Source organism: Cololabis saira, unplaced genomic scaffold (assembly GCF_033807715.1).
Source record: "Cololabis saira isolate AMF1-May2022 unplaced genomic scaffold, fColSai1.1 scf185, whole genome shotgun sequence".
Taxonomy (NCBI): domain Eukaryota; kingdom Metazoa; phylum Chordata; class Actinopteri; order Beloniformes; family Belonidae; genus Cololabis; species Cololabis saira.
Window position 1 is genome coordinate 13,175 of NW_026906349.1, and position 14,324 is coordinate 27,498.

Genomic DNA, 14,324 nt, shown 5'->3' on the forward strand with positions numbered 1-14,324 from the left:
AGGGCATTTGCCTCGAATGAGATATGAGGAAGGAAGAGAATGAATAAAAGAGGTCCCATGAAAGACAAACATAAGCATGAGCCGGGGGCAGCTTTGGAAACATTACGGAAGACGGCCTATCCTGCGGCACCTTTGAAGTGTACATTTCCGGGCGTACACAGAGGCAAATGAAAACAGCAAGTAAATAAATAAATGACAGAGAAGAAGAAACATGTACACTACCATGGTTGTGACTGGGAGAATATTAAAGACTAGGATTTTTTGAGCTAGCCAGGAGTTGAACCTAGAATCTTCTGATCCGTACTCAGACGCGTTATCCATTGCGCCACTAGCCCTCTTTGATGGTCACGTGTGGAAACACACGTGATGCAACGACTCAGATGTCCCATCCACAGTAGATGGCAGTGGCCAAAGCCATAGCCGAGTACAGTGATGAAATAGAGTCCCGCTCTGGGCAGATGAAAAACAATGGCAGTCCTTCGAGCCGGAGTTGAACCAGCGACCTAAGGATACCTGTTTTACTGGTTCTACAGTCCTCCGCTCTACCAACTGAGCTATCGAAGGAGGATGCATGTTGACAGCTCCATGACTTGTGTATTCTTCTACCAAAGCCTAAAACTGGGAAAAGGAAACATTTTAAATGAATTATTGTCTCCCTTATTTTGCCGGCTCCTTACCACTGGCAGAGTGCATTGTCCTCGGCTAAGTGTCCGGGCCGTAGCACGCCCCCTCCCCACCCCAATCAATTGAAGTGTGAATGGTGTGAAATTGTGATCCAAACACCCTAGTGGATTTTGTTGTGGCCGTGGCACCTTTTCTTTCTTTTTCCAAAAATCTTCGAAGCACTCTGGCTGCCACAGTGTTGCTGTGACCCGGATTCGAACCGGGGTTGCTGCGGCCACAACGCAGAGTACTCACCACTATACGATCACAGCTTGAAAGGGCACATGTACCCAGCTTTAGATATGTGCTCGGTCTCTGCAGTTATGTCAGTGAACACGGTGTGAGGTTGGAAGAAGGGTGTGCGGAGGTGTGCCGCCCCTGTCGTCAGGTAAGGGCATTTGCCTCGAATGAGATATGAGGAAGGAAGAGAATGAATAAAAGAGGTCCCATGAAAGACAAACATAAGCATGAGCCGGGGGCAGCTTTGGAAACATTACGGAAGACGGCCTATCCTGCGGCACCTTTGAAGTGTACATTTCCGGGCGTACACAGAGGCAAATGAAAACAGCAAGTAAATAAATAAATGACAGAGAAGAAGAAACATGTACACTACCATGGTTGTGACTGGGAGAATATTAAAGACTAGGATTTTTTGAGCTAGCCAGGAGTTGAACCTAGAATCTTCTGATCCGTACTCAGACGCGTTATCCATTGCGCCACTAGCCCTCTTTGATGGTCACGTGTGGAAACACACGTGATGCAACGACTCAGATGTCCCATCCACAGTAGATGGCAGTGGCCAAAGCCATAGCCGAGTACAGTGATGAAATAGAGTCCCGCTCTGGGCAGATGAAAAACAATGGCAGTCCTTCGAGCCGGAGTTGAACCAGCGACCTAAGGATACCTGTTTTACTGGTTCTACAGTCCTCCGCTCTACCAACTGAGCTATCGAAGGAGGATGCATGTTGACAGCTCCATGACTTGTGTATTCTTCTACCAAAGCCTAAAACTGGGAAAAGGAAACATTTTAAATGGATTATTGTCTCCCTTATTTTGCCGGCTCCTTACCACTGGCAGAGTGCATTGTCCTCGGCTAAGTGTCCGGGCCGTAGCACGCCCCCTCCCCACCCCAATCAATTGAAGTGTGAATGGTGTGAAATTGTGATCCAAACACCCTAGTGGATTTTGTTGTGGCCGTGGCACCTTTTCTTTCTTTTTCCAAAAATCTTCGAAGCACTCTGGCTGCCACAGTGTTGCTGTGACCCGGATTCGAACCGGGGTTGCTGCGGCCACAACGCAGAGTACTCACCACTATACGATCACAGCTTGAAAGGGCACATGTACCCAGCTTTAGATATGTGCTCGGTCTCTGCAGTTATGTCAGTGAACACGGTGTGAGGTTGGAAGAAGAGTGTGCGGAGGTGTGCCGCCCCTGTCGTCAGGTAAGGGCATTTGCCTCGAATGACATATGAGGAAGGAAGAGAATGAATAAAAGAGGTCCCATGAAAGACAAACATAAGCATGAGCCGGGGGCAGCTTTGGAAACATTACGGAAGACGGCCTATCCTGCGGCACCTTTGAAGTGTACATTTCCGGGCGTACACAGAGGCAAATGAAAACAGCAAGTAAATAAATAAATGACAGAGAAGAAGAAACATGTACACTACCATGGTTGTGACTGGGAGAATATTAAAGACTAGGATTTTTTGAGCTAGCCAGGAGTTGAACCTAGAATCTTCTGATCCGTACTCAGACGCGTTATCCATTGCGCCACTAGCCCTCTTTGATGGTCACGTGTGGAAACACACGTGATGCAACGACTCAGATGTCCCATCCACAGTAGATGGCAGTGGCCAAAGCCATAGCCGAGTACAGTGATGAAATAGAGTCCCGCTCTGGGCAGATGAAAAACAATGGCAGTCCTTCGAGCCGGAGTTGAACCAGCGACCTAAGGATACCTGTTTTACTGGTTCTACAGTCCTCCGCTCTACCAACTGAGCTATCGAAGGAGGATGCATGTTGACAGCTCCATGACTTGTGTATTCTTCTACCAAAGCCTAAAACTGGGAAAAGGAAACATTTTAAATGAATTATTGTCTCCCTTATTTTGCCGGCTCCTTACCACTGGCAGAGTGCATTGTCCTCGGCTAAGTGTCCGGGCCGTAGCACGCCCCCTCCCCACCCCAATCAATTGAAGTGTGAATGGTGTGAAATTGTGATCCAAACACCCTAGTGGATTTTGTTGTGGCCGTGGCACCTTTTCTTTCTTTTTCCAAAAATCTTCGAAGCACTCTGGCTGCCACAGTGTTGCTGTGACCCGGATTCGAACCGGGGTTGCTGCGGCCACAACGCAGAGTACTCACCACTATACGATCACAGCTTGAAAGGGCACATGTACCCAGCTTTAGATATGTGCTCGGTCTCTGCAGTTATGTCAGTGAACACGGTGTGAGGTTGGAAGAAGAGTGTGCGGAGGTGTGCCGCCCCTGTCGTCAGGTAAGGGCATTTGCCTCGAATGAGATATGAGGAAGGAAGAGAATGAATAAAAGAGGTCCCATGAAAGACAAACATAAGCATGAGCCGGGGGCAGCTTTGGAAACATTACGGAAGACGGCCTATCCTGCGGCACCTTTGAAGTGTACATTTCCGGGCGTACACAGAGGCAAATGAAAACAGCAAGTAAATAAATAAATGACAGAGAAGAAGAAACATGTACACTACCAAGGTTGTGACTGGGAGAATATTAAAGACTAGGATTTTTTGAGCTAGCCAGGAGTTGAACCTAGAATCTTCTGATCCGTACTCAGATGCGTTATCCATTGCGCCACTATCCCTCTTTGATGGTCACGTGTGGAAACACACGTGATGCAACGACTCAGATGTCCCATCCACAGTAGATGGCAGTGGCCAAAGCCATAGCCGAGTACAGTGATGAAATAGAGTCCCGCTCTTGGCAGATGAAAAACAATGGCAGTCCTTCGAGCCGGAGTTGAACCAGCGACCTAAGGATACCTGTTTTACTGGTTCTACAGTCCTCCGCTCTACCAACTGAGCTATCGAAGGAGGATGCATGTTGACAGCTCCATGACTTGTGTATTCTTCTACCAAAGCCTAAAACTGGGAAAAGGAAACATTTTAAATGAATTATTGTCTCCCTTATTTTGCCGGCTCCTTACCACTGGCAGAGTGCATTGTCCTCGGCTAAGTGTCCGGGCCGTAGCACGCCCCCTCCCCACCCCAATCAATTGAAGTGTGAATGGTGTGAAATTGTGATCCAAACACCCTAGTGGATTTTGTTGTGGCCGTGGCACCTTTTCTTTCTTTTTCCAAAAATCTTCGAAGCACTCTGGCTGCCACAGTGTTGCTGTGACCCGGATTCGAACCGGGGTTGCTGCGGCCACAACGCAGAGTACTCACCACTATACGATCACAGCTTGAAAGGGCACATGTACCCAGCTTTAGATATGTGCTCGGTCTCTGCAGTTATGTCAGTGAACACGGTGTGAGGTTGGAAGAAGAGTGTGCGGAGGTGTGCCGCCCCTGTCGTCAGGTAAGGGCATTTGCCTCGAATGAGATATGAGGAAGGAAGAGAATGAATAAAAGAGGTCCCATGAAAGACAAACATAAGCATGAGCCGGGGGCAGCTTTGGAAACATTACGGAAGACGGCCTATCCTGCGGCACCTTTGAAGTGTACATTTCCGGGCGTACACAGAGGCAAATGAAAACAGCAAGTAAATAAATAAATGACAGAGAAGAAGAAACATGTACACTACCATGGTTGTGACTGGGAGAATATTAAAGACTAGGATTTTTTGAGCTAGCCAGGAGTTGAACCTAGAATCTTCTGATCCGTACTCAGACGCGTTATCCATTGCGCCACTAGCCCTCTTTGATGGTCACGTGTGGAAACACACGTGATGCAACGACTCAGATGTCCCATCCACAGTAGATGGCAGTGGCCAAAGCCATAGCCGAGTACAGTGATGAAATAGAGTCCCGCTCTGGGCAGATGAAAAACAATGGCAGTCCTTCGAGCCGGAGTTGAACCAGCGACCTAAGGATACCTGTTTTACTGGTTCTACAGTCCTCCGCTCTACCAACTGAGCTATCGAAGGAGGATGCATGTTGACAGCTCCATGACTTGTGTATTCTTCTACCAAAGCCTAAAACTGGGAAAAGGAAACATTTTAAATGAATTATTGTCTCCCTTATTTTGCCGGCTCCTTACCACTGGCAGAGTGCATTGTCCTCGGCTAAGTGTCCGGGCCGTAGCACGCCCCCTCCCCACCCCAATCAATTGAAGTGTGAATGGTGTGAAATTGTGATCCAAACACCCTAGTGGATTTTGTTGTGGCCGTGGCACCTTTTCTTTCTTTTTCCAAAAATCTTCGAAGCACTCTGGCTGCCACAGTGTTGCTGTGACCCGGATTCGAACCGGGGTTGCTGCGGCCACAACGCAGAGTACTCACCACTATACGATCACAGCTTGAAAGGGCACATGTACCCAGCTTTAGATATGTGCTCGGTCTCTGCAGTTATGTCAGTGAACACGGTGTGAGGTTGGAAGAAGGGTGTGCGGAGGTGTGCCGCCCCTGTCGTCAGGTAAGGGCATTTGCCTCGAATGAGATATGAGGAAGGAAGAGAATGAATAAAAGAGGTCCCATGAAAGACAAACATAAGCATGAGCCGGGGGCAGCTTTGGAAACATTACGGAAGACGGCCTATCCTGCGGCACCTTTGAAGTGTACATTTCCGGGCGTACACAGAGGCAAATGAAAACAGCAAGTAAATAAATAAATGACAGAGAAGAAGAAACATGTACACTACCATGGTTGTGACTGGGAGAATATTAAAGACTAGGATTTTTTGAGCTAGCCAGGAGTTGAACCTAGAATCTTCTGATCCGTACTCAGACGCGTTATCCATTGCGCCACTAGCCCTCTTTGATGGTCACGTGTGGAAACACACGTGATGCAACGACTCAGATGTCCCATCCACAGTAGATGGCAGTGGCCAAAGCCATAGCCGAGTACAGTGATGAAATAGAGTCCCGCTCTGGGCAGATGAAAAACAATGGCAGTCCTTCGAGCCGGAGTTGAACCAGCGACCTAAGGATACCTGTTTTACTGGTTCTACAGTCCTCCGCTCTACCAACTGAGCTATCGAAGGAGGATGCATGTTGACAGCTCCATGACTTGTGTATTCTTCTACCAAAGCCTAAAACTGGGAAAAGGAAACATTTTAAATGAATTATTGTCTCCCTTATTTTGCCGGCTCCTTACCACTGGCAGAGTGCATTGTCCTCGGCTAAGTGTCCGGGCCGTAGCACGCCCCCTCCCCACCCCAATCAATTGAAGTGTGAATGGTGTGAAATTGTGATCCAAACACCCTAGTGGATTTTGTTGTGGCCGTGGCACCTTTTCTTTCTTTTTCCAAAAATCTTCGAAGCACTCTGGCTGCCACAGTGTTGCTGTGACCCGGATTCGAACCGGGGTTGCTGCGGCCACAACGCAGAGTACTCACCACTATACGATCACAGCTTGAAAGGGCACATGTACCCAGCTTTAGATATGTGCTCGGTCTCTGCAGTTATGTCAGTGAACACGGTGTGAGGTTGGAAGAAGAGTGTGCGGAGGTGTGCCGCCCCTGTCGTCAGGTAAGGGCATTTGCCTCGAATGAGATATGAGGAAGGAAGAGAATGAATAAAAGAGGTCCCATGAAAGACAAACATAAGCATGAGCCGGGGGCAGCTTTGGAAACATTACGGAAGACGGCCTATCCTGCGGCACCTTTGAAGTGTACATTTCCGGGCGTACACAGAGGCAAATGAAAACAGCAAGTAAATAAATAAATGACAGAGAAGAAGAAACATGTACACTACCATGGTTGTGACTGGGAGAATATTAAAGACTAGGATTTTTTGAGCTAGCCAGGAGTTGAACCTAGAATCTTCTGATCCGTACTCAGACGCGTTATCCATTGCGCCACTAGCCCTCTTTGATGGTCAAGTGTGGAAACACACGTGATGCAACGACTCAGATGTCCCATCTACAGTAGATGGCAGTGGCCAAAGCCATAGCCGAGTACAGTGATGAAATAGAGTCCCGCTCTGGGCAGATGAAAAACAATGGCAGTCCTTCGAGCCGGAGTTGAACCAGCGACCTAAGGATACCTGTTTTACTGGTTCTACAGTCCTCCGCTCTACCAACTGAGCTATCGAAGGAGGATGCATGTTGACAGCTCCATGACTTGTGTATTCTTCTACCAAAGCCTAAAACTGGGAAAAGGAAACATTTTAAATGAATTATTGTCTCCCTTATTTTGCCGGCTCCTTACCACTGGCAGAGTGCATTGTCCTCGGCTAAGTGTCCGGGCCGTAGCACGCCCCCTCCCCACCCCAATCAATTGAAGTGTGAATGGTGTGAAATTGTGATCCAAACACCCTAGTGGATTTTGTTGTGGCCGTGGCACCTTTTCTTTCTTTTTCCAAAAATCTTCTAAGCACTCTGGCTGCCACAGTGTTGCTGTGACCCGGATTCGAACCGGGGTTGCTGCGGCCACAACGCAGAGTACTCACCACTATACGATCACAGCTTGAAAGGGCACATGTACCCAGCTTTAGATATGTGCTCGGTCTCTGCAGTTATGTCAGTGAACACGGTGTGAGGTTGGAAGAAGAGTGTGCGGAGGTGTGCCGCCCCTGTCGTCAGGTAAGGGCATTTGCCTCGAATGAGATATGAGGAAGGAAGAGAATGAATAAAAGAGATCCCATGAAAGACAAACATAAGCATGAGCCGGGGGCAGCTTTGGAAACATTACGGAAGACGGCCTATCCTGCGGCACCTTTGAAGTGTACATTTCCGGGCGTACACAGAGGCAAATGAAAACAGCAAGTAAATAAATAAATGACAGAGAAGAAGAAACATGTACACTACCATGGTTGTGACTGGGAGAATATTAAAGACTAGGATTTTTTGAGCTAGCCAGGAGTTGAACCTAGAATCTTCTGATCCGTACTCAGACGCGTTATCCATTGCGCCACTAGCCCTCTTTGATGGTCACGTGTGGAAACACACGTGATGCAACGACTCAGATGTCCCATCCACAGTAGATGGCAGTGGCCAAAGCCATAGCCGAGTACAGTGATGAAATAGAGTCCCGCTCTGGGCAGATGAAAAACAATGGCAGTCCTTCGAGCCGGAGTTGAACCAGCGACCTAAGGATACCTGTTTTACTGGTTCTACAGTCCTCCGCTCTACCAACTGAGCTATCGAAGGAGGATGCATGTTGACAGCTCCATGACTTGTGTATTCTTCTACCAAAGCCTAAAACTGGGAAAAGGAAACATTTTAAATGAATTATTGTCTCCCTTATTTTGCCGGCTCCTTACCACTGGCAGAGTGCATTGTCCTCGGCTAAGTGTCCGGGCCGTAGCACGCCCCCTCCCCACCCCAATCAATTGAAGTGTGAATGGTGTGAAATTGTGATCCAAACACCCTAGTGGATTTTGTTGTGGCCGTGGCACCTTTTCTTTCTTTTTCCAAAAATCTTCTAAGCACTCTGGCTGCCACAGTGTTGCTGTGACCCGGATTCGAACCGGGGTTGCTGCGGCCACAACGCAGAGTACTCACCACTATACGATCACAGCTTGAAAGGGCACATGTACCCAGCTTTAGATATGTGCTCGGTCTCTGCAGTTATGTCAGTGAACACGGTGTGAGGTTGGAAGAAGAGTGTGCGGAGGTGTGCCGCCCCTGTCGTCAGGTAAGGGCATTTGCCTCGAATGAGATATGAGGAAGGAAGAGAATGAATAAAAGAGGTCCCATGAAAGACAAACATAAGCATGAGCCGGGGGCAGCTTTGGAAACATTACGGAAGACGGCCTATCCTGCGGCACCTTTGAAGTGTACATTTCCGGGCGTACACAGAGGCAAATGAAAACAGCAAGTAAATAAATAAATGACAGAGAAGAAGAAACATGTACACTACCATGGTTGTGACTGGGAGAATATTAAAGACTAGGATTTTTTGAGCTAGCCAGGAGTTGAACCTAGAATCTTCTGATCCGTACTCAGACGCGTTATCCATTGCGCCACTAGCCCTCTTTGATGGTCACGTGTGGAAACACACGTGATGCAACGACTCAGATGTCCCATCCACAGTAGATGGCAGTGGCCAAAGCCATAGCCGAGTACAGTGATGAAATAGAGTCCCGCTCTGGGCAGATGAAAAACCATGGCAGTCCTTCGAGCCGGAGTTGAACCAGCGACCTAAGGATACCTGTTTTACTGGTTCTACAGTCCTCCGCTCTACCAACTGAGCTATCGAAGGAGGATGCATGTTGACAGCTCCATGACTTGTGTATTCTTCTACCAAAGCCTAAAACTGGGAAAAGGAAACATTTTAAATGAATTATTGTCTCCCTTATTTTGCCGGCTCCTTACCACTGGCAGAGTGCATTGTCCTCGGCTAAGTGTCCGGGCCGTAGCACGCCCCCTCCCCACCCCAATCAATTGAAGTGTGAATGGTGTGAAATTGTGATCCAAACACCCTAGTGGATTTTGTTGTGGCCGTGGCACCTTTTCTTTCTTTTTCCAAAAATCTTCGAAGCACTCTGGCTGCCACAGTGTTGCTGTGACCCGGATTCGAACCGGGGTTGCTGCGGCCACAACGCAGAGTACTCACCACTATACGATCACAGCTTGAAAGAGCACATGTACCCAGCTTTAGATATGTGCTCGGTCTCTGCAGTTATGTCAGTGAACACGGTGTGAGGTTGGAAGAAGAGTGTGCGGAGGTGTGCCGCCCCTGTCGTCAGGTAAGGGCATTTGCCTCGAATGAGATATGAGGAAGGAAGAGAATGAATAAAAGAGGTCCCATGAAAGACAAACATAAGCATGAGCCGGGGGCAGCTTTGGAAACATTACGGAAGACGGCCTATCCTGCGGCACCTTTGAAGTGTACATTTCCGGGCGTACACAGAGGCAAATGAAAACAGCAAGTAAATAAATAAATGACAGAGAAGAAGAAACATGTACACTACCATGGTTGTGACTGGGAGAATATTAAAGACTAGGATTTTTTGAGCTAGCCAGGAGTTGAACCTAGAATCTTCTGATCCGTACTCAGACGCGTTATCCATTGCGCCACTAGCCCTCTTTGATGGTCACGTGTGGAAACACACGTGATGCAACGACTCAGATGTCCCATCCACAGTAGATGGCAGTGGCCAAAGCCATAGCCGAGTACAGTGATGAAATAGAGTCCCGCTCTGGGCAGATGAAAAACAATGGCAGTCCTTCGAGCCGGAGTTGAACCAGCGACCTAAGGATACCTGTTTTACTGGTTCTACAGTCCTCCGCTCTACCAACTGAGCTATCGAAGGAGGATGCATGTTGACAGCTCCATGACTTGTGTATTCTTCTACCAAAGCCTAAAACTGGGAAAAGGAAACATTTTAAATGAATTATTGTCTCCCTTATTTTGCCGGCTCCTTACCACTGGCAGAGTGCATTGTCCTCGGCTAAGTGTCCGGGCCGTAGCACGCCCCCTCCCCACCCCAATCAATTGAAGTGTGAATGGTGTGAAATTGTGATCCAAACACCCTAGTGGATTTTGTTGTGGCCGTGGCACCTTTTCTTTCTTTTTCCAAAAATCTTCGAAGCACTCTGGCTGCCACAGTGTTGCTGTGACCCGGATTCGAACCGGGGTTGCTGCGGCCACAACGCAGAGTACTCACCACTATACGATCACAGCTTGAAAGGGCACATGTACCCAGCTTTAGATATGTGCTCGGTCTCTGCAGTTATGTCAGTGAACACGGTGTGAGGTTGGAAGAAGAGTGTGCGGAGGTGTGCCGCCCCTGTCGTCAGGTAAGGGCATTTGCCTCGAATGAGATATGAGGAAGGAAGAGAATGAATAAAAGAGGTCCCATGAAAGACAAACATAAGCATGAGCCGGGGGCAGCTTTGGAAACATTACGGAAGACGGCCTATCCTGCGGCACCTTTGAAGTGTACATTTCCGGGCGTACACAGAGGCAAATGAAAACAGCAAGTAAATAAATAAATGACAGAGAAGAAGAAACATGTACACTACCAAGGTTGTGACTGGGAGAATATTAAAGACTAGGATTTTTTGAGCTAGCCAGGAGTTGAACCTAGAATCTTCTGATCCGTACTCAGACGCGTTATCCATTGCGCCACTAGCCCTCTTTGATGGTCACGTGTGGAAACACACGTGATGCAACGACTCAGATGTCCCATCCACAGTAGATGGCAGTGGCCAAAGCCATAGCCGAGTACAGTGATGAAATAGAGTCCCGCTCTGGGCAGATGAAAAACAATGGCAGTCCTTCGAGCCGGAGTTGAACCAGCGACCTAAGGATACCTGTTTTACTGGTTCTACAGTCCTCCGCTCTACCAACTGAGCTATCGAAGGAGGATGCATGTTGACAGCTCCATGACTTGTGTATTCTTCTACCAAAGCCTAAAACTGGGAAAAGGAAACATTTTAAATGAATTATTGTCTCCCTTATTTTGCCGGCTCCTTACCACTGGCAGAGTCCATTGTCCTCGGCTAAGTGTCCGGGCCGTAGCACGCCCCCTCCCCACCCCAATCAATTGAAGTGTGAATGGTGTGAAATTGTGATCCAAACACCCTAGTGGATTTTGTTGTGGCCGTGGCACCTTTTCTTTCTTTTTCCAAAAATCTTCGAAGCACTCTGGCTGCCACAGTGTTGCTGTGACCCGGATTCGAACCGGGGTTGCTGCGGCCACAACGCAGAGTACTCACCACTATACGATCACAGCTTGAAAGGGCACATGTACCCAGCTTTAGATATGTGCTCGGTCTCTGCAGTTATGTCAGTGAACACCCTGTGAGGTTGGAAGAAGAGTGTGCGGAGGTGTGCCGCCCCTGTCGTCAGGTAAGGGCATTTGCCTCGAATGAGATATGAGGAAGGAAGAGAATGAATAAAAGAGGTCCCATGAAAGACAAACATAAGCATGAGCCGGGGGCAGCTTTGGAAACATTACGGAAGACGGCCTATCCTGCGGCACCTTTGAAGTGTACATTTCCGGGCGTACACAGAGGCAAATGAAAACAGCAAGTAAATAAATAAATGACAGAGAAGAAGAAACATGTACACTACCATGGTTGTGACTGGGAGAATATTAAAGACTAGGATTTTTTGAGCTAGCCAGGAGTTGAACCTAGAATCTTCTGATCCGTACTCAGACGCGTTATCCATTGCGCCACTAGCCCTCTTTGATGGTCACGTGTGGAAACACACGTGATGCAACGACTCAGATGTCCCATCCACAGTAGATGGCAGTGGCCAAAGCCATAGCCGAGTACAGTGATGAAATAGAGTCCCGCTCTGGGCAGATGAAAAACAATGGCAGTCCTTCGAGCCGGAGTTGAACCAGCGACCTAAGGATACCTGTTTTACTGGTTCTACAGTCCTCCGCTCTACCAACTGAGCTATCGAAGGAGGATGCATGTTGACAGCTCCATGACTTGTGTATTCTTCTACCAAAGCCTAAAACTGGGAAAAGGAAACATTTTAAATGAATTATTGTCTCCCTTATTTTGCCGGCTCCTTACCACTGGCAGAGTGCATTGTCCTCGGCTAAGTGTCCGGGCCGTAGCACGCCCCCTCCCCACCCCAATCAATTGAAGTGTGAATGGTGTGAAATTGTGATCCAAACACCCTAGTGGATTTTGTTGTGGCCGTGGCACCTTTTCTTTCTTTTTCCAAAAATCTTCGAAGCACTCTGGCTGCCACAGTGTTGCTGTGACCCGGATTCGAACCGGGGTTGCTGCGGCCACAACGCAGAGTACTCACCACTATACGATCACAGCTTGAAAGGGCACATGTACCCAGCTTTAGATATGTGCTCGGTCTCTGCAGTTATGTCAGTGAACACCCTGTGAGGTTGGAAGAAGAGTGTGCGGAGGTGTGCCGCCCCTGTCGTCAGGTAAGGGCATTTGCCTCGAATGAGATATGAGGAAGGAAGAGAATGAATAAAAGAGGTCCCATGAAAGACAAACATAAGCATGAGCCGGGGGCAGCTTTGGAAACATTACGGAAGACGGCCTATCCTGCGGCACCTTTGAAGTGTACATTTCCGGGCGTACACAGAGGCAAATGAAAACAGCAAGTAAATAAATAAATGACAGAGAAGAAGAAACATGTACACTACCATGGTTGTGACTGGGAGAATATTAAAGACTAGGATTTTTTGAGCTAGCCAGGAGTTGAACCTAGAATCTTCTGATCCGTACTCAGACGCGTTATCCATTGCGCCACTAGCCCTCTTTGATGGTCACGTGTGGAAACACACGTGATGCAACGACTCAGATGTCCCATCCACAGTAGATGGCAGTGGCCAAAGCCATAGCCGAGTACAGTGATGAAATAGAGTCCCGCTCTGGGCAGATGAAAAACAATGGCAGTCCTTCGAGCCGGAGTTGAACCAGCGACCTAAGGATACCTGTTTTACTGGTTCTACAGTCCTCCGCTCTACCAACTGAGCTATCGAAGGAGGATGCATGTTGACAGCTCCATGACTTGTGTATTCTTCTACCAAAGCCTAAAACTGGGAAAAGGAAACATTTTAAATGAATTATTGTCTCCCTTATTTTGCCGGCTCCTTACCACTGGCAGAGTGCATTGTCCTCGGCTAAGTGTCCGGGCCGTAGCACGCCCCCTCCCCACCCCAATCAATTGAAGTGTGAATGGTGTGAAATTGTGATCCAAACACCCTAGTGGATTTTGTTGTGGCCGTGGCACCTTTTCTTTCTTTTTCCAAAAATCTTCGAAGCACTCTGGCTGCCACAGTGTTGCTGTGACCCGGATTCGAACCGGGGTTGCTGCGGCCACAACGCAGAGTACTCACCACTATACGATCACAGCTCGAAAGGGCTCATGTACCCAGCTTTAGATATGTGCTCGGTCTCTGCAGTATGTCAGTGAACACGGTGTGAGGTTGGAAGAAGGGTGTGCGGAGGTGTGCCGCCCCTGTCGTCAGGTAAGGGCATTTGCCTCGAATGAGATATGAGGAAGGAAGAGAATGAATAAAAGAGGTCCCATGAAAGACAAACATAAGCATGAGCCGGGGGCAGCTTTGGAAACATTACGGAAGACGGCCTATCCTGCGGCACCTTTGAAGTGTACATTTCCGGGCGTACACAGAGGCAAATGAAAACAGCAAGTAAATAAATAAATGACAGAGAAGAAGAAACATGTACACTACCATGGTTGTGACTGGGAGAATATTAAAGACTAGGATTTTTTGAGCTAGCCAGGAGTTGAACCTAGAATCTTCTGATCCGTACTCAGACGCGTTATCCATTGCGCCACTAGCCCTCTTTGATGGTCACGTGTGGAAACACACGTGATGCAACGACTCAGATGTCCCATCCACAGTAGATGGCAGTGGCCAAAGCCATAGCCGAGTACAGTGATGAAATAGAGTCCCGCTCTGGGCAGATGAAAAACAATGGCAGTCCTTCGAGCCGGAGTTGAACCAGCGACCTAAGGATACCTGTTTTACTGGTTCTACAGTCCTCCGCTCTACCAACTGAGCTATCGAAGGAGGATGCATGTTGACAGCTCCATGACTTGTGTATTCTTCTACCAAAGCCTAAAACTGGG

General features: G+C 48.2%; 40 non-coding genes across 40 annotated transcripts; all 40 read right to left on the reverse strand.

The window, feature by feature from the left end:
• Positions 1-262: 262 nt before the first annotated feature.
• On the reverse strand, positions 263-335 carry trnar-acg (transfer RNA arginine (anticodon ACG)). The gene has a single exon. It is a non-coding gene; the product is annotated as a tRNA-Arg (tRNA).
• Positions 336-475: 140 nt separating this feature from the next.
• trnay-gua (transfer RNA tyrosine (anticodon GUA)) lies at positions 476-564 on the reverse strand. The gene is given in 2 exon segments: positions 476-511; positions 528-564. It is a non-coding gene; the product is annotated as a tRNA-Tyr (tRNA).
• A 299-nt stretch (positions 565-863) lies between these two features.
• On the reverse strand, positions 864-935 carry trnah-gug (transfer RNA histidin (anticodon GUG)). Its single transcript has one exon. It is a non-coding gene; the product is annotated as a tRNA-His (tRNA).
• A 381-nt stretch (positions 936-1,316) lies between these two features.
• trnar-acg (transfer RNA arginine (anticodon ACG)) lies at positions 1,317-1,389 on the reverse strand. Its single transcript has one exon. It is a non-coding gene; the product is annotated as a tRNA-Arg (tRNA).
• A 140-nt stretch (positions 1,390-1,529) lies between these two features.
• Positions 1,530-1,618, reverse strand: trnay-gua (transfer RNA tyrosine (anticodon GUA)). Its single transcript is given in 2 exon segments — positions 1,530-1,565; positions 1,582-1,618. It is a non-coding gene; the product is annotated as a tRNA-Tyr (tRNA).
• A 299-nt stretch (positions 1,619-1,917) lies between these two features.
• On the reverse strand, positions 1,918-1,989 carry trnah-gug (transfer RNA histidin (anticodon GUG)). Its single transcript has one exon. It is a non-coding gene; the product is annotated as a tRNA-His (tRNA).
• A 381-nt stretch (positions 1,990-2,370) lies between these two features.
• On the reverse strand, positions 2,371-2,443 carry trnar-acg (transfer RNA arginine (anticodon ACG)). The gene has a single exon. It is a non-coding gene; the product is annotated as a tRNA-Arg (tRNA).
• A 140-nt stretch (positions 2,444-2,583) lies between these two features.
• Positions 2,584-2,672, reverse strand: trnay-gua (transfer RNA tyrosine (anticodon GUA)). Its single transcript is given in 2 exon segments — positions 2,584-2,619; positions 2,636-2,672. It is a non-coding gene; the product is annotated as a tRNA-Tyr (tRNA).
• Positions 2,673-2,971: 299 nt separating this feature from the next.
• trnah-gug (transfer RNA histidin (anticodon GUG)) lies at positions 2,972-3,043 on the reverse strand. The gene has a single exon. It is a non-coding gene; the product is annotated as a tRNA-His (tRNA).
• A 594-nt stretch (positions 3,044-3,637) lies between these two features.
• On the reverse strand, positions 3,638-3,726 carry trnay-gua (transfer RNA tyrosine (anticodon GUA)). The gene is given in 2 exon segments: positions 3,638-3,673; positions 3,690-3,726. It is a non-coding gene; the product is annotated as a tRNA-Tyr (tRNA).
• Positions 3,727-4,025: 299 nt separating this feature from the next.
• trnah-gug (transfer RNA histidin (anticodon GUG)) lies at positions 4,026-4,097 on the reverse strand. The gene has a single exon. It is a non-coding gene; the product is annotated as a tRNA-His (tRNA).
• Positions 4,098-4,478: 381 nt separating this feature from the next.
• Positions 4,479-4,551, reverse strand: trnar-acg (transfer RNA arginine (anticodon ACG)). The gene has a single exon. It is a non-coding gene; the product is annotated as a tRNA-Arg (tRNA).
• A 140-nt stretch (positions 4,552-4,691) lies between these two features.
• Positions 4,692-4,780, reverse strand: trnay-gua (transfer RNA tyrosine (anticodon GUA)). Its single transcript is given in 2 exon segments — positions 4,692-4,727; positions 4,744-4,780. It is a non-coding gene; the product is annotated as a tRNA-Tyr (tRNA).
• A 299-nt stretch (positions 4,781-5,079) lies between these two features.
• On the reverse strand, positions 5,080-5,151 carry trnah-gug (transfer RNA histidin (anticodon GUG)). Its single transcript has one exon. It is a non-coding gene; the product is annotated as a tRNA-His (tRNA).
• Positions 5,152-5,532: 381 nt separating this feature from the next.
• Positions 5,533-5,605, reverse strand: trnar-acg (transfer RNA arginine (anticodon ACG)). Its single transcript has one exon. It is a non-coding gene; the product is annotated as a tRNA-Arg (tRNA).
• A 140-nt stretch (positions 5,606-5,745) lies between these two features.
• Positions 5,746-5,834, reverse strand: trnay-gua (transfer RNA tyrosine (anticodon GUA)). Its single transcript is given in 2 exon segments — positions 5,746-5,781; positions 5,798-5,834. It is a non-coding gene; the product is annotated as a tRNA-Tyr (tRNA).
• A 299-nt stretch (positions 5,835-6,133) lies between these two features.
• trnah-gug (transfer RNA histidin (anticodon GUG)) lies at positions 6,134-6,205 on the reverse strand. The gene has a single exon. It is a non-coding gene; the product is annotated as a tRNA-His (tRNA).
• Positions 6,206-6,586: 381 nt separating this feature from the next.
• On the reverse strand, positions 6,587-6,659 carry trnar-acg (transfer RNA arginine (anticodon ACG)). The gene has a single exon. It is a non-coding gene; the product is annotated as a tRNA-Arg (tRNA).
• A 140-nt stretch (positions 6,660-6,799) lies between these two features.
• Positions 6,800-6,888, reverse strand: trnay-gua (transfer RNA tyrosine (anticodon GUA)). Its single transcript is given in 2 exon segments — positions 6,800-6,835; positions 6,852-6,888. It is a non-coding gene; the product is annotated as a tRNA-Tyr (tRNA).
• Positions 6,889-7,187: 299 nt separating this feature from the next.
• trnah-gug (transfer RNA histidin (anticodon GUG)) lies at positions 7,188-7,259 on the reverse strand. Its single transcript has one exon. It is a non-coding gene; the product is annotated as a tRNA-His (tRNA).
• A 381-nt stretch (positions 7,260-7,640) lies between these two features.
• On the reverse strand, positions 7,641-7,713 carry trnar-acg (transfer RNA arginine (anticodon ACG)). Its single transcript has one exon. It is a non-coding gene; the product is annotated as a tRNA-Arg (tRNA).
• A 140-nt stretch (positions 7,714-7,853) lies between these two features.
• On the reverse strand, positions 7,854-7,942 carry trnay-gua (transfer RNA tyrosine (anticodon GUA)). Its single transcript is given in 2 exon segments — positions 7,854-7,889; positions 7,906-7,942. It is a non-coding gene; the product is annotated as a tRNA-Tyr (tRNA).
• Positions 7,943-8,241: 299 nt separating this feature from the next.
• On the reverse strand, positions 8,242-8,313 carry trnah-gug (transfer RNA histidin (anticodon GUG)). Its single transcript has one exon. It is a non-coding gene; the product is annotated as a tRNA-His (tRNA).
• Positions 8,314-8,694: 381 nt separating this feature from the next.
• trnar-acg (transfer RNA arginine (anticodon ACG)) lies at positions 8,695-8,767 on the reverse strand. The gene has a single exon. It is a non-coding gene; the product is annotated as a tRNA-Arg (tRNA).
• Positions 8,768-8,907: 140 nt separating this feature from the next.
• On the reverse strand, positions 8,908-8,996 carry trnay-gua (transfer RNA tyrosine (anticodon GUA)). Its single transcript is given in 2 exon segments — positions 8,908-8,943; positions 8,960-8,996. It is a non-coding gene; the product is annotated as a tRNA-Tyr (tRNA).
• A 299-nt stretch (positions 8,997-9,295) lies between these two features.
• On the reverse strand, positions 9,296-9,367 carry trnah-gug (transfer RNA histidin (anticodon GUG)). Its single transcript has one exon. It is a non-coding gene; the product is annotated as a tRNA-His (tRNA).
• Positions 9,368-9,748: 381 nt separating this feature from the next.
• On the reverse strand, positions 9,749-9,821 carry trnar-acg (transfer RNA arginine (anticodon ACG)). Its single transcript has one exon. It is a non-coding gene; the product is annotated as a tRNA-Arg (tRNA).
• Positions 9,822-9,961: 140 nt separating this feature from the next.
• On the reverse strand, positions 9,962-10,050 carry trnay-gua (transfer RNA tyrosine (anticodon GUA)). Its single transcript is given in 2 exon segments — positions 9,962-9,997; positions 10,014-10,050. It is a non-coding gene; the product is annotated as a tRNA-Tyr (tRNA).
• A 299-nt stretch (positions 10,051-10,349) lies between these two features.
• Positions 10,350-10,421, reverse strand: trnah-gug (transfer RNA histidin (anticodon GUG)). The gene has a single exon. It is a non-coding gene; the product is annotated as a tRNA-His (tRNA).
• A 381-nt stretch (positions 10,422-10,802) lies between these two features.
• On the reverse strand, positions 10,803-10,875 carry trnar-acg (transfer RNA arginine (anticodon ACG)). The gene has a single exon. It is a non-coding gene; the product is annotated as a tRNA-Arg (tRNA).
• A 140-nt stretch (positions 10,876-11,015) lies between these two features.
• On the reverse strand, positions 11,016-11,104 carry trnay-gua (transfer RNA tyrosine (anticodon GUA)). Its single transcript is given in 2 exon segments — positions 11,016-11,051; positions 11,068-11,104. It is a non-coding gene; the product is annotated as a tRNA-Tyr (tRNA).
• Positions 11,105-11,403: 299 nt separating this feature from the next.
• trnah-gug (transfer RNA histidin (anticodon GUG)) lies at positions 11,404-11,475 on the reverse strand. The gene has a single exon. It is a non-coding gene; the product is annotated as a tRNA-His (tRNA).
• Positions 11,476-11,856: 381 nt separating this feature from the next.
• On the reverse strand, positions 11,857-11,929 carry trnar-acg (transfer RNA arginine (anticodon ACG)). The gene has a single exon. It is a non-coding gene; the product is annotated as a tRNA-Arg (tRNA).
• A 140-nt stretch (positions 11,930-12,069) lies between these two features.
• Positions 12,070-12,158, reverse strand: trnay-gua (transfer RNA tyrosine (anticodon GUA)). Its single transcript is given in 2 exon segments — positions 12,070-12,105; positions 12,122-12,158. It is a non-coding gene; the product is annotated as a tRNA-Tyr (tRNA).
• A 299-nt stretch (positions 12,159-12,457) lies between these two features.
• Positions 12,458-12,529, reverse strand: trnah-gug (transfer RNA histidin (anticodon GUG)). Its single transcript has one exon. It is a non-coding gene; the product is annotated as a tRNA-His (tRNA).
• A 381-nt stretch (positions 12,530-12,910) lies between these two features.
• trnar-acg (transfer RNA arginine (anticodon ACG)) lies at positions 12,911-12,983 on the reverse strand. The gene has a single exon. It is a non-coding gene; the product is annotated as a tRNA-Arg (tRNA).
• A 140-nt stretch (positions 12,984-13,123) lies between these two features.
• On the reverse strand, positions 13,124-13,212 carry trnay-gua (transfer RNA tyrosine (anticodon GUA)). Its single transcript is given in 2 exon segments — positions 13,124-13,159; positions 13,176-13,212. It is a non-coding gene; the product is annotated as a tRNA-Tyr (tRNA).
• A 299-nt stretch (positions 13,213-13,511) lies between these two features.
• trnah-gug (transfer RNA histidin (anticodon GUG)) lies at positions 13,512-13,583 on the reverse strand. Its single transcript has one exon. It is a non-coding gene; the product is annotated as a tRNA-His (tRNA).
• Positions 13,584-13,963: 380 nt separating this feature from the next.
• On the reverse strand, positions 13,964-14,036 carry trnar-acg (transfer RNA arginine (anticodon ACG)). Its single transcript has one exon. It is a non-coding gene; the product is annotated as a tRNA-Arg (tRNA).
• Positions 14,037-14,176: 140 nt separating this feature from the next.
• trnay-gua (transfer RNA tyrosine (anticodon GUA)) lies at positions 14,177-14,265 on the reverse strand. The gene is given in 2 exon segments: positions 14,177-14,212; positions 14,229-14,265. It is a non-coding gene; the product is annotated as a tRNA-Tyr (tRNA).
• Positions 14,266-14,324: the final 59 nt, after the last annotated feature.